Source organism: Ambystoma mexicanum, chromosome 1q (assembly GCF_040938575.1).
Source record: "Ambystoma mexicanum isolate Mex_15411 chromosome 1q, UKY_AmexF1_1, whole genome shotgun sequence".
NCBI lineage: Eukaryota > Metazoa > Chordata > Amphibia > Caudata > Ambystomatidae > Ambystoma > Ambystoma mexicanum.
In genome coordinates, this window is record NC_090922.1 from 1,335,950,371 (window position 1) to 1,335,965,425 (window position 15,055).

The 15,055-nt window shown below is 49.8% G+C and overlaps 1 protein-coding gene across 2 annotated transcripts in view; it reads right to left on the reverse strand.

The window, feature by feature from the left end:
• The window catches only part of ZFYVE9 (zinc finger FYVE-type containing 9), a 1,362,935-nt gene that overhangs the window by 727,818 nt on the left and 620,062 nt on the right, over window positions 1-15,055 (reverse strand). The gene's annotated exons all lie outside the window — the stretch shown is intronic.

Genomic DNA, 15,055 nt, shown 5'->3' on the forward strand with positions numbered 1-15,055 from the left:
CTTGTTGAGGGTGATTTGGGAGAGATCTTGGTATAGTTGGATAGAGGACCCGTTGAAGTTCAAATTATCCAAGCGACTTGCAGCCCATAGGATCTTCTCCTTTTGCATATACTCATGTAGTGCCACCAGCACATCCCTGGGCCTAGCCCCTGGTTCATTCATCTTGGGCCACTCCATGCACTCTATCCACCAGGACCTCTAGAGGGGTTTGTGACTTCAGCTAGGGAGGTGAATATTAATTTCACTGTCGGCCGGAGGTCTGCATCCCCCATCGTCTCATGGAGTGACTTCACTCTAATGTTCGCCCTTCTCGACCTGTTCTCAAGGTCTTCAGTCTGAAGCTCTAGGTTGTGTGGCCCTGGCCAGGTTTCCCACCCAGTCTTGTACCTTGTGGGAGTCATCCGGCAATTCCTGCAATGCCGTCTCGTTGGTGTCCACTCACATTCTGAGGGTCTGTATATCGCTCTTTACCTCGCAAAGCGCCCCAGTCAGATCCTCCTTTATTTTGTCAAGTTGTGTTTGCATCACGTTGGCCATCCTGTCACCAGGAGTTTGAAAACATTACTCCAATAGCTTTTTCATGACCCCTTTGTCCTCGTGATCCTCTCCCTGGGGGGCAGGCGGCGGGTGAGGCGGGGGGGGTCAGGGCGGCATCCTCTTTGACCCTATCCCCTTCTTTCCCGCTATCTGACTGGGAACCTCAGTTATTGGAGCACCCCCTCTGGACACCTCTTGTCCCCTTTCGCCGGGGTCGCAGGAGTCCTCCCTCTGTTTTTTGACATAGTGGGTCATGGCAGGGGGCCATTGACAGTCGCTTTGTGCTGCCCCCCCCCCATACTCCCCTACCACCCCAGAGTGTCGGGTCCCTCTCCACTCCCAATGAGACCACTCTGCACCGAACCTCCGCTACGAGGGCTGCTGCACGAAATCTCCCCATGGGAGGTGAACAGCTCTAGGGGGTGTTGAATGCCTCCTGGTTGCTCTCCCTCTCCGCTCCCTGTCCCTCTTAGTAGGAGCCCCGCGATTGAGCACCATTCCTCCCAGGCCCTGGAGCACGCTCCAGGCCCCATAGGACAGGGTGACCGTCATCCGCTATCCTCCGGTTGTTCTTGTACAGACCCCTCCAGCCCACCATTCCAAGAAGTGGGTCTGCTTCTTGTGGGCCAACTGTGTGGCTTTTTGGTTCCTGGCTCTGTGAGGGGCACCCCTGGGTTAATGATCCCGACGTGCAAATCTCTTAAGTGGCTATACTCCAGGGCCCAAGCCCCGGCTTACTGCTCAGGCCCCCCTTCCCCTATGCCTCGCAGACACGCAGGTAATGATCCGGCCCGGGGGAGGTCCTCCTCAGCCACCGGCCACAGCAAATGTTGGAGATAGGCCAGATAGCACCTTCGAGGCCCCTTCGTGCCCCCCACCTTGAATCTTATTTCCCCTTTAAGAGATTGTCGCTGGGGTAGGGGGACTGGGGAAAGAATGAGCCTGTCGGTCGCTCACTGTGTAGATTGATGAATGGGGTGCGTAGTGAGGCTCCACGTTACTGTAGCGGCTTCCAGCGCACACCTCTGGTCCTGTCTCCCTCTTTCCGGCTCCACAGGTGGCAGGACCTGGGAATCCCCATCGCAGCCGCTGCTCCTGCAGATCCTCCGATTACAGCGTCTCCAAGCAAGGCAGCTCGCTGCCATAGCTCAACATAGGGCCGCTGGGGCTTCACCCGCGTTCACGGGCTGGGCCTCTTCAGCTCCTCCTACTCCTGCAGGGCGGCAGTGACTGTTCGCGCCACCAGCTCAGGCTCCCCCAGGCTTCCCTGGGAGGGGCAGAGCCTCCCTCAGGCGGTTCGGACAAGGCCCCCTCTCCGCCATGGGCTGGTCTTGGGCCCCGGGTGGGTCGTTCTGGTCCGCCCCCTGACGGGCTACTCCGGCCCCGCTCCACCACTTTGCGGCTACCTCCAGGCTGCCGGCACGGCCACCGTGCCTCCGCACTCCCTCATCAGGTGGGTAGCTCAGACACCAGCTGTGCCGCCCGCTCAGGGAGGGTGCCCCGGGTACGGGGCTTCGCTCGCTCCCACCTTGCCGTCGGCGTCTCCCCACCCAGGGGGGCGGTGCACTTCTGTCAGGATTCTCGTGCTGCTCAGCTTCTTGGGTCCGCCAGCAGTGTCTCACCCTTCGGGGTGCCGCAACTGCACTCGCTGACTCCTCAACAGCCAAGGGGACGGAGCCGGTGAGTTCTCAGAAAAAATAACGCACCCAGGGAGGGGATTTTATGCGTTCTGTTCCACCTTTTAGTGATGGGGGTTAGGGAGCACTTGTAGCCCAGCGGCCACCTTGGAATCCCCATGTCCTGGGTTTTTGAGATGACGTGATGGGGAAGGGCCTGGGAAGCGACAGGAGAGGTAGAGACTGCAGCAGGGTTGGCCAGCTCCTTGCAGATTTTGAAGAGTTCGGCTGAGGTGTTAGATGCCGCAGAGACACTGGCTTGGATGTGTGCTCTCTTTTAGTATGGACAGAGAGAGTCAGTATTGCCTTTGGAGCAGGATGCAGGCCAGTTTGTCAAAGGATTAACTTGAAGGAGCCCTTTATTTCCTCTCAGCCACCCTGCACTTTCATTTGAGGGTAGCTAGGTCGGAGCATTGCACTTGACTTCGGGCTTCAAACGGATCCTCATGACCAGGGCAAGAGCATCAAGAGTGTCGGAAATAGAAGAGTAGAGCATGGAAAGGGCTGTGTCGGGGTGTGAATCAGCCAGGGGGGGAGTTGTAGAGAGGGGGGGGGGGTGGATGCGAAAGCCTCAACTGACACACGCTTCATGGGATGGATGTCCGAGAAGATAGGTGGCAGTGTTGGCCCAGGGCTTGTCCTGGGGGTAGAGGGGGAGAGATGGGAGGTGACGAGGGAGTGATCGCTCCAGGAGAGAGGAGTGGTCAGAGGGCTGGAGAGGGAGAGGTCAGAGGAGATCAAAACCATCAGGCGTGTGCCCTGCAGAGTGAGTCGGGCCATAGGGGAGGATAGAAAGGGAGAGGGGAATCGCAGAGGTCACGGAAGGATAGCTCCGCAGCAACGTGCTTGCCTTGGAAGCAAGACGACAGAGCAACACAGGTTCGTTCCCCGGGTCCGCGTTTAGAAACCTCTGGGTATTAAGCGCGTGATAAACAACCTATCATATCAGAGGAGGAACAGGAGAGTCTAGATGGATATTGAGGTCACCAAGAAAGAGGAGTTGAGTGGTTAAGGCCAGGAGGGAGGAAGAGAGGTCCGCCCACTCTGAGAGAAAGGAGGTGATCGGACCAGGAGGCCGATAGATAGTAGCCACGGTAAGAGTGGCCAGGAGAGAGAGAAAGCCTGCAGACAATGCATCTGAAAGATGAGTAAGTCTGCATGGGAATGATAGAGGCAGGAATCCACTCAGGGAAGATCAGGGCTACACCCCCTCCAGACCGGGTGGATCTGGGTGCACAGAGGATCTTGAACCCGTCAGGGAGGAGAGTGTCAAAGCTCAACACAGAGCTGGCCGTGAACCATGTTTCTGTGAGACCAAGGACATAGAGGTCAAGTTCTTCCAGGAGGTGGCAGATGTCAGAGGAGTGTTTGACAGCAGAGCGAGAGTTGAGTGGCAAGATGAAGAAGGTTGCCAGCCTTAAAGGCCTTCCGGGGAAGGGTACAAATCAGAGGTATACCCTGCAGAGGTGAAGGGGCAAAAGAGGGGGAAGAGAGCCAGGTAGCCAAGAGGGGGGCAGAAGGGACAGCAGGAGATGAAAGGAAATTTATGATGCGAGGGAATCGCCTATCAAAGAGGAGGAGATTGGCATCGGACCTTGGTCCACGACGGTGCCTTTTAGCTAGACATTAATGATGACCTTCGAGGAGTCGAAGGGGGCCATAAGGGCTTCCCAGAGGGTGCCAGCATTAATGTGAGAGATGGAGAGAGAGGACAGAGCACAGAGATCATATGAAGAGTTCATAGATCTGGCGAAGGAACGACAAAGAGGATGTCAGTGAGGGTCTGTCTGGAGGAAGCGCTGGAATAGGTGTCAGCGATAGGGAGACCAGGGTTGGAGGCCAAGATATCCTTTTTAAAATTCTTCCTACAAGACTAAGTGAGAAGGGAAGGATAGTCAATGGAGAAGCAGTTGGAGAAGATAAGAGAAGCAGAAAGCGCCATGGGTGAGTAGAATGAGAGAGGGGGGGGAGGGACAGCAGGTAAGAGTGGAAGTAGAACGGTACGGAGAAGTCACTGGGCCTGCAGATTACAGAGAAGCACTCAATACAAGCAAAGGGCACAAGTTTGCAAAAAACACAGCTAGATTTGATTTAAAACCAAAATGCAAAAAGCATAGCTAGATTTGATTTACAACCAGACTCGTGATGATTTAACCGGGGCATTACAGCCCCAACGGTCCTCTAAGACCGGCAGAGGCATTCTTAACTCCCTATTCCCATTTGGGGAGGACGGAATCACTGGCACTGTGCGCAACAGTGCTGGTGCTTCCGTCAAGGTCTGCGGGCGAGTCCCGTCCTGCCTGCCAGGTCTGACCAGGCGGGTGGGACAGCACCAAACTTGTTGTTTGCCAGTCCTGAAACAACAGTGCCGGTAAGCTTACCGGCACCGTTGTTTCCGGACCGGAAAACTTGTAATGAGGTCCCTAGATATGATTTAAAACCAAAATGCAAAAACCACAGCTCAAAATCCAAGGGTTCCTCAATCGTCTGTAAGGAGGAAGTAACGGCTAGGGAAAAGGTAACTTGTGAAAGATGCCGACCATACCCGTCATTAGGCATGGGGGTCTGGTCTTTCCGGAAAAGAAGTCAACTATGATATTCTTTGTACCAGGAATGTAGCCAATGGGACGTATTCCATGATGACGTCACTGGTTCCGAAAGGGAGAGCCCCTTCCCATGAGGCCAGGGTGGTAAGGCAGCTACCCGATGGTTTCCCTGGGGTGGTACTAAGCAGGTGGATCTCATGGGTGGGGATACCGCCTATTGGAACTGTTTTGACCATCTAGGGAGAAAACGGTATTCCCACCCAACACATGACCATGGAGTCCCTTTCCAAAGTTACCCCACTTTTACTTCCTCTACCCTGCACTTGTGCGATCTGAATGACAAGCCCTAGTAAGATCGTTGTTTTGTCCTCCCTTTGTTTACCCCTCCTCGTCTTGTCGCACCTAGCAATACTTGTGTACAGCCGCATTATAAATGCCATATCATATATCTCCTCAATCCCCTTCACACTCAGTCACATCCCATCTATTTTTGCTAAGGCAACTCCAATAGAGGATACTGAGAAAAGGAAGAGGACCAGTGAGTCACTGTCAATATTCACTCCGTACTGAGACGAGGAAGAGGGAGCTATCATTTTAATACTTGCCTGGGATTGGGACAAGGAGGGAAAGCAAAGCAATGCAGAGTCCGCGTTGGAGCCACTTTCAACAGTCTAGTGGTTCATACTCCATGATCGGTTGAATGAAGATAAATACCAAAGAAGGGCTTGTGCGTCAAACCATCCCAGGAGGAACCACGAGAGAAGGGCGATGACTGAGACGACATGCAGAGGATGGAACTCTGGACTGGTCCAGGCTGGAAGGACTGCGCAGACCAGAAGCAGGAAAAACCTACAGACGTCCCAGAGAATGGGAAACTGCGAAGAGGAATGAGCACGTCAGCCACAACGAGAAGAGACCTACACAGGGGGAAGAGAAGTTCCAGAAAGGAACTGCAGTACCGTCCTCGAGTTCAGTTACCTCAAGAGAACCAGCAGAACTCTCGAGCACCATCTGGAACGAGCCTGGAGAGCCGACCCATCAGCTCATAACAAAATCGCACTAGCAAGGACAACCAGAACATACAGACGGGAAATTTAAAAAAAAAAAGCAGAAAACATTCTATGGGAACCGAATCCTAAATGCTTGCAAGTAAGGAACTACATAGAATCATAGCTGAATTCAAATCGCCTGCATGCTCGAGCCTGCCCCTCCAAGGTCCCACGCCCTAAGTGAAACCCTATCGCGCCACTTCCACTATGCCGTCAACGAAATACACTCCGCCATCATCTCTAAACTAAAAAATATACTGCCACAAACCACCCACAGACCACCGTCCAAAACGCCTCCCAGACACATTTCCTCAAAATGTTCTCTCCTATCATACACCAAGAATGCCTCTCGCTTGTAGCAGTCAGCCGCCCGTCAGGCTCCCCTGAGGACCCATGCCCACCCTCAATCCTCAAAAACATACTAGCCTCGACCTGTGCGGGTTATGTTGCACGCACAATCCTTAACCACTCACTCACATCAGGATATTTCCCAAAAGCCCCAAAAAAGATTCTACATCAAACCGATCCTAAAAAAACAGTCGACCAACTCCTCCCCCAGAACTACCAGCCTATCTCCAACATGCGTTTCATCGGCAAACACAAGGACCACATGGCATACAAACAGCTTGACCAATTTGGTTTCAGACCACTAAGGGGAACATAATCTTCCCTTGTCTCCATCTGGGACTACCTAAAAAGAACAGCCGGTGCAGAAGGCTGCGCTGTTCTCATCCTGCTAGACCTCTCAGCAGCTTTTTAAACCATTGATCACTCCATCCTACTAGTGTTTCTGATTCCTAGTGATTGTAGCCTATCACAAATTGTGCCCCTCCACCAGGTCACATCCACACCACGTCCAGTTAGTAAAGGTGTTCCACAAGGAGCATCCCGAGCACACCTAATTTTCAACTTCTACCCAAGACCCCTTCCGGCGATCATCCGCTTGTACAATCTTACCTTCTACAAATACACAGACACCCAGATCATCCTCAAAATCCCCAAAACTCAAGGCTCTGGCAATCCAGACCCGTCTACATGCCTCTAGGATATTGGCGACTGGATGACGACCAACCACCCTCATCTTCAACCCTGGGAAAACCAAAATCCTAGTTTGCGGGTAAACAGTCCTCCTCCCCCAACCAAACCCGTGGCCCAACCCACTAGGAAAAACACCGGCAATCTCTAATGTGGTAAAAAACCTCGGATGCACACTGGACTTAGACTTATCCCTCACCAAAAAACACACCTATCGTATCCAAAACCTGCTTCTTCCATCTACGGATTCTCAGGCGTATTCTCCTTACCTCACATATCCCCACCGTTTCTCGGCCATCAACTCATCGTGTCCCGCTTACACTTTGCAAACTGCCTCTACCTAGGAGCCCTGGCATCTCTACTAAGGAAACTCCAAAGAATCCAAAACGTGGCAGCACGCCTGCTCCTTAACCTACCCGCCAGAGAACACATCAGCCCTCCCCTAAGAGTGCTCCATTGCCTCCTGATTGGTCAGCGCACTACCTTTAAAGCCATGTGCATCACCCACCGCGCACTCCACAAGACCGGTCTGGAATTCATCCGAGACAAAACCGCTCCCTACCAACCCTCTAGGAACCTTAGATCTCGCAAAGCATTTTGCATAGTGATCCCATCACACAAATCCTCCAGGATAGAGGGTTCCTCCTTCTCCGCCCAAGCACCAATCATCTGGAACTCCCTACCACTACACATTCGCAACATCGAAAACCACCTTAAATTCAGAAAGGCCGAAAATCCTGGCTTTTCCCAATATTCCCCTGAACCCTTGTACCTCCAGACTATACTGCAAAAACCAACATCCTGTGCACCAATTACAACACAGTGGCCTGCAGCTTTCGCAGAGGCTCACGCGACACATTTCACCCCATGCACAACAACATTCCCACCTGGCAAAGACCCAAGTGAAGCCAGTAGTTTTTGCTGTGGCACTCAGCAACAAACTCACCTGTGCCCATGCCCCCCCCCTTAGACCCTTGCTCTAGAGAGACCACAAATGAGACAAGTAGACCAAGGAAGCCTACAGCCTTCGCTGATACACACCGCAATAAACTCACCCACGCTTAGCACATACGTGGACCTTGCACTAGAGAGACCATGAACAAGGAGACCACACCATCCGAACAGCTCCAAAGACTACGGTACGTATAACCTTGAAGACTACTGTATGTAAACCTTACTTTTTGTATTTCTATTTTATTTAATTTGTATAGCACACCAGGCCCAGGGGCAACCGGGCGCATCACTTAGTTACAACATAGGAAAAACAGACAGAATCATAAATACAAAGTTTACAAGTATAATACAGAATTTACAGGTATGATTATAGCAATGAGAGGACAAGCAGATTATATACACATGTACAAATTAAGCAGACATCCCAGAGCTAAATGTCCTGGGCTGCCAGCCAGGTTTTCGTAAGGTGTTTGAATCTCGGGAATGAGGGTTCTGCTCTAAGCTCATTAGGAAGCGTGTTCCAGAGTTTAGCTGCCAAGATAAGGAAGCTAATCCACCTGATCTTTGGAGATTGAAACGTGGAACCTCAAGGCAGTTTAAATGAGCCATTCTGCGGGGTCTAATGGAGTTGTGGAGGGCAAATCGGTTAGCCAGGTAGCAGGGAGCTTGGTTATGAAGGCATTTGTGGGTAAGAGCCAGGGTTTTCAGGGAGATACGGTGTGGGACTGAGAACCAGCGAATATTGCGTCTGGTGTCGGATATGTGTTGGCATCTGGGAATGTTGAGGGCAGCTCTAATAGCATTGTTTTGGACAATTTGCAACTTGTTTAGGTTGCAGCAATTGGTGCCTAGGTACAGTGCATTGCGGTAATCAATCTTGGATAATACAAGAGTTCTAGCCAGGGTGACACAATTGGTTGTGGAGAGGAAAGGGCGACAGGCTGTAATAAGCTTGCAGGTATATGCCGCTGCAGAAGAGACTGAGTTAGTTTGTCTGGTCAGGGATAGGGTCGAGTCAATGTAGATCCCTAGGGTTTTTGTGTCCTTGGCGGTTTGGATAATATTCCCATCGATGATGGACTTGAACGCAGGGTCGAGATTGATAAGTTTTTGTGGCGAACTAAGAATAAGGAGCTCAGTCTTTTCATCATTAAGACAGAGTCCGTGTTGAGCCATCCACGCCTGGATAATCTGGTAGATGACATTGATAGCAAGGGAGTCAGCCGTGTAGTCACCTGAGATAGGGCTAAGTATCTGGGTGTCGTCGGCGTAGTTGGTGTAAGTGACACCCAGATAGTCCAAGATATCGAAGAGAGGTTTGGTGAACACGTTATACAACGTGGGTGAAACACAAGATCCTTGTGGCACGTCACAGGAGACAGGTGCAGGTGGGGCGGCTGCTAGTGGAGAGAACAGGCGCATAGATCTATTGTCTAAAAAGGAGCTAATCCAGGTTGTAGCTTTATCGGAGAAGTGTGCAGCTGATTTAAGGAGGTGGCAGAGGATTTCATGATTGACGAGATCAAAGGCCGCCGAAAGGTCCAAGAGGAGTAAGAGCAAGTTTACCTTTGTCTTTTAGATCTTCAATCTGTGTTTTTAAATCTATGAGGGCAGTTTCAGTGCTGTGACGTGGCCGGAACCCAGATTGCCCAAGTCCCAAGAGTTTGTTAGATATGTATACTAGCATCCAGGGTAGGTTTTTTCAATAGGGGGATGACCCACGCGTCCTTTAGATTGTCGGGTACGATCCCAGAGCTAAAGGAAGAGTTGATGAGCATAGTAATGAATGGTGCTAGGTCATGAGCTGCTTCCTTGATTATAGCTGCTGGGCTTAGGTCGCCTTGGCAATTGGTCGGTTTAAGGCTGGTGATTATCTTTTCCACTTCGGAAATGGAGAGTGGAGAGAAGCTAAAAAGGAGTCAGAGTCTGGGATGGGGTGGTTTAGGGTGGGGATAGGGTTGGGTTGTTGTGGGTTGGATTGTAGGCTTGATTGTTATTGATTTTAATTTGGAGGGTGGCTTCTTGCCAAGGAGAGCCTCTTGGATTTTGGTACACCAAGTGCTATCTTTGATGCAAGTGTCGGGTGCAGTGACAGGGGTTTCAAGTTCTTTTAGGATTCTGAACAATTCTTTGGTGTTGGATTTGGCTTGTTCGATGCGTTTATTTTAAGTGTCTTTTTTAGCCTGGAATATAGCTTCCTTGTAGTTAAGGGTGGCCAGGAGGAGGCACGATTTGTTGGCTGCGGACTGGTCGATTTTCCAATGTGACTCCGTAATTAGTTTTTATTTGCGCAGGGTTCTGAACTGGGGTGTGAACCAAGAGTTCAGGTGGGCTCGAGGTTTGGGTTTTCTCAATTTGGATGGGGCGATGATATCTAAGGCTTTTTGCATAGCGACGTTAAAGGTGTCAACCATAGCCGTGTGGTCGGAGCATGAGCGAACCTGGTCATTGAGAGCCGGGGGGGGAGGAGTCTGTCGCAAGTGATGTCACGTTTATTGCGGGTGGCAGTAGCCGGTGCAATGGTAGGAGAGAGGCTGGCAGGTATGGACTGAATGTTAAATGTAATTAAGTTGTGGTCGGTCCATGCATACTGTTGGTTAGAGATGATATGGATAGGACAATTGTGGGAGGCTAGCCAGTCGAGGGTTCTGCCCTTAACGTGGGTAGGTTGGTTGATAAGCTGTATGAATCCTGCATTCATAAGCATATTATCAATAGTCATGGCAGCAGTGTCATTGGGATCAGTGAGGCCCAGGTTAAAGTCCCCTAATATCGAGGCTTGGGATTTGGTTTTGGTGTTATGAGTGATGATGTTGGAGAGGTCCTCCGCGAAGGTGGATAGCAGCCCAGGTGGCCGGTAAAGTAGATGGAAGGTGATAGAGTGGTTAGGAGTGACGGCTAGTTTGGCTGTCAGTGCTTCCATAGAGGAAAAGTGATGCACAGAGGAGAGGTGGAAGTTTAGAGCATTTTTATGGATGATGGCAATGCCACCACCTTTGGACTGGTTTAAGTTACGATCGTGTCTGATAATGTTGTAACCTGGAAGGACGTCAAGGGAGAGTAGTGGGCCAGAGGCTGCGTGAAGCCAAGTTTCGGTGATAGCCATAAAGTCGAGGGTAAGAATAAGGTCAGCCACTTCTAGAGCGTGAGCCGTGAGTGATCTGACATTGATTAATGCACCCTTGATATTGCTAGTGTTAGGGAGGTTGGGGTGAGGTGATGATGGGTTTTTCAAGTGTGTGGATGCGGTGGAGGTCAGAGGCTGTTAAGATGCACAGAGTGATGGGAGGCGTGCGTGAGTCGCGAGCCAAGTCTGGCATTTCTCAGGGTGATGGAACATGGAATGTTTGGTGAAGGTCTGGAAGCAAAGTGTTGGAGCCATAAGGCTGGGTTGTTGAGGTAAGGGTTGGTGTGGTGAGCAGTGGACCGCATAGTCATGGTGTTGTGAAGATTGGGGTAGTGGAGGGAGGCGGTGGTGTAATTGGGTGCTGTCCCACCGGTGTGCCGTGTGAGGTAGAGTAGGGTGGGCAGTATTCTTGCAAACAGAGTAGTGAGGGTGGAGGGCATGTTGGCCTAATACAGTCTAAAAGCAGATGCCTGCCAGATCTACAAAAAGGGTGGTTGAGGTAGAGGGGCTGTTGTAGGCAATTGCACACAATGTTAAACAATAATAACAGTGACCACCGTAGATGCAGTGGCGTGCACAGAAAGTAAGGCAGCAGTAACCGCGGTAGCAGTGTATTAGGGTACAGATACTCAGATCCCTAGATACCTGGATTCGATTTTAGAAGAGGGAGCCAAAAAGGCAGTCGATTAAAATGCAGAGAGGCACAAGTTCAAATGCATTAGTAACGAACACATAAATGTGATTTGTCTATGAGGAGAGTGGATAGTAGAGATGTCTACCAGAATGTAGAGTACATAGGTCCGACTAAAGGTGGCGTACTGTTGGGAATGTTTTAAGCAACCTTATCGTCCAATGCAGTGGCTGGGACACAGATGCCAGTAAGGTAATAAAAGGGAGCAGATTGAGTGGACAAGGTAAGGGGCGCAGGTGGAGTAGGTAAGACAAATATGGATTACTCACAACCTCATAGGAAACGAGCAGGGGGTGTCGCCCTGGGCTCTGGTCAGCTCAGGACAGTCTCTGAACAGTTGTTGGCCTTGCCCTCAGGGCCTTTCCCGGAAGGGCCGGCTTGCGCCTCCTGGCGACTGATGGGTGGAGAGGCACGCTGGGAGAGCCAATCATCAGTCTTCTCAGGTCTGGTGAAGGAAGCACAGAGGTGGGGAGGCTCCAGAAGGCACGGGCGGTCATCTTGGAATGGATTCAGCCTCGTGTGCTGTAATGGTGGTCGAGTGGTTGAGGCTCAGTCAGAAGGACAGCCACAACTTTACAAAATTTGCAATGTGCAGCAAACGCAAGCGTTTGAATTGTAGTGCACAAACCAAGAATCGATTTTAAATGGTTACCGCGCCTAACACGCTAAGAATAACCCAGGGAGTCACAATTGCTAGGGCTAGGTGACATACCTTCACCACATCTATGGACACAGGCCACAGGCACGGCCAAGCATCCATGCACCTACGACTAAGCTTTCCGGTCTAGCAGCACATATAGCCTTAACACTGAAACACTCGACGTTCCTTAACACCTCTGCCACTAGCATACAGCTACTGCCTACGAAAAGAAGTTCGGTATAGCCAGCGACACATCGAGACTCAACAGCACTGTATCGCAACCTCCAACAGTGTCCGCCCATGTGCCTGGCTTCTTTTTGGGCGGCTTAGTTGAGCCTAGCAAGCCACCTAAATTCTAGACCGGCAAAAATGCACACGCGCATCTCCGAACCCAATCCTCTTAGAACTCTCCAGCACATTGACTACGGTCACCGAGGGCGTTCCAACCGGAAAAAGAGCATTGATGCCAGACAAGTGGGGAAAGAGCGCTATATAAATAGCCCAACACAATACAATAATTATACTAAGGCTTGGCAGGAGAGCGAACCAAGTCTTCAGAAAGAAGGAGTAAAGCAGAAAAGGCGAGTCTGGGACTCTCACACAAAACCATACAGGAAATCATTTAGGACTTGGGGAGAGTGAACAAGGTCTGTACTCAAGAGGGAGGGGGGGGGGTGAATGACCCATACAGCTTGGAGAGAGCAACACATGGACAGTACATCATTTGTTGAGAGGGAACCAGGCCTGCACCCAAGGGTCAGGTACCCTTCCAGCCTGCAGAGAATACCCAGGAGAAGCTTTTCCGGATCCAGAAGACACCTTTTTGTTTAGTTTGCTTAGCATGTAAGGGACAGAGTTAGGATTTTGACACTGGACAGTAGGACTTTGACTTTGGACATTTTGACACTAGTTATTTCAATTGAGGCAGGGAAACACCTCTGAGAGTTAAAAAGCGTTACAAGTTTTCTTTTCCACCTTTGTATACATGTGTACAGCCAATACCCTGACAACTCCGTGTAAGAGTCTTGCTTCTGCACCCTTATAGTAAGTTCAATGTTAATACTGGGTAAAGAAATAGGACCACCCTGCTTGTCGACTATTCTTGCATTCAAACCTTTGTAGCACTTGTAGATTCCGGTGATCCATACGCACTTCTACTGGAAACAGTGCTCCTAGCAGGAGATGTGACATTCAATATTAGGTTGTTTCATAGCAAGCAGCTCTTTTTCCAGAACTGAATAGTGCATTTCAGTAGGTGTCAAGAGTTCTGGATAAGAAGGCAATGCAATAGGGTGTTCTTGTTGATCACATTGAAGTTGTTTAAGCACAGCACCAATTGTAGCATCAGATACGCCTGACTCCACTATGAAGGCCTTGGTAGGATCCGTTTGTGCTAGGATCAGTGCAGTAGTGAATGTTTTGAAGGTATTGAATGCATCTTCTTCGAGAGTGAAACTTAATGCCCTTCTTCAGCAAACGAGTGATGGGCAACATGATATGCGAAAACCCAGGAAGCAACTTCCTGTAGAAGTGTGACAAACCTGGAAATCGTTGAATTTCTTTAACATTGTATGTTGAGGACCAGTTAAGGATAGAGCCAACCTTCCGAGGATCCATCGTTATGCCAGATGGCAAGTGTATGTACCCCAAATATGCTATCTTGGAGTGTTCAAACACCTCAGGTTTAGCAAGGAGATGGTTGTCACAGAGCCTCTGTAGTGCTTGTCGGACAGGATTGCGATGGTCAGCAAAGTTACTAGAATAAATAAAAATATTGTCTAATGAACAATTACAAAACTGCAATAATAGGTCTGAAACGACTATCCATAAAAACGAAAGGGGTGTTGGCAAGGCCAAATGGCATGACTTGGTAATCATAGTGACCGAAAGGAGTTTGAAACGCCATTTTCCATTCGTCACCATGTCGTATACGAATCAAATTGTATGTGCCCTGCAAATCAAGTATTGAAAATACTGTAGCTCCCTCAACAGCTTCCAGGATATCAGAGTTCAAGGGCAGGGGATATATATCCTTGATAGTAACTTGAGGCCTCTGTAGTCGAGACTTGGCCTGAGTTCTGAGGTATACTTTTTAGCAAAAAAGCAAAGCTCCTACTCTGAGATGTAGACACCTTATCAATCCATTCTTCAAATTTGGCTATAAATACTTGCGCAATGCTTCTTTTTCAGGAACGCAGAGAGAGCACATCCTGTCAAATGGAACCTGTGAATCTGGTAGTAGTTCAATGGCACAGTATATATCCCTGTGTGGAGGTAGTTCCTTTTCTTGGATATCAGAAAACCCATCCACAAATGTCATGTATTGCTCGGGTATGTGTTGAAGAGAACAAAAGAAAATTACATCTTGTTTTTCTGGTCTTTCCCTAACTGGATGGATGGTATACAATCAGTTCCCAAAAATCGGAACCAAGGCACACCGTTTACTCAGCCCAATTTATATAGGGGTTGTGCAAGCAAAGCCATGGTATACCCAAAATATGTAGTAGTGAGCCGCCTTAAGATCATAAACCGCTTCTTCGTGTGAGGCAAGGATCTGTTCTGTCACTTGGATAGAAACCTATGGTTGTCCATCCAGTCCTTCAACTGGAAGGGCATATTCAAGGATATACAAGGTATGTTGTGTTGTACGGCCCAGTTATTGTCCATGAACAGTGTGACTAGAATATAATCTGGAGCAACGATTATAGCCACTTGTAGAACAAATAAATTGGTACCCTGCTGGGATGCTCCAGAGGACAGTGTAAGGAAAACCAACATCTCGGACAACCACCCCTTTTAG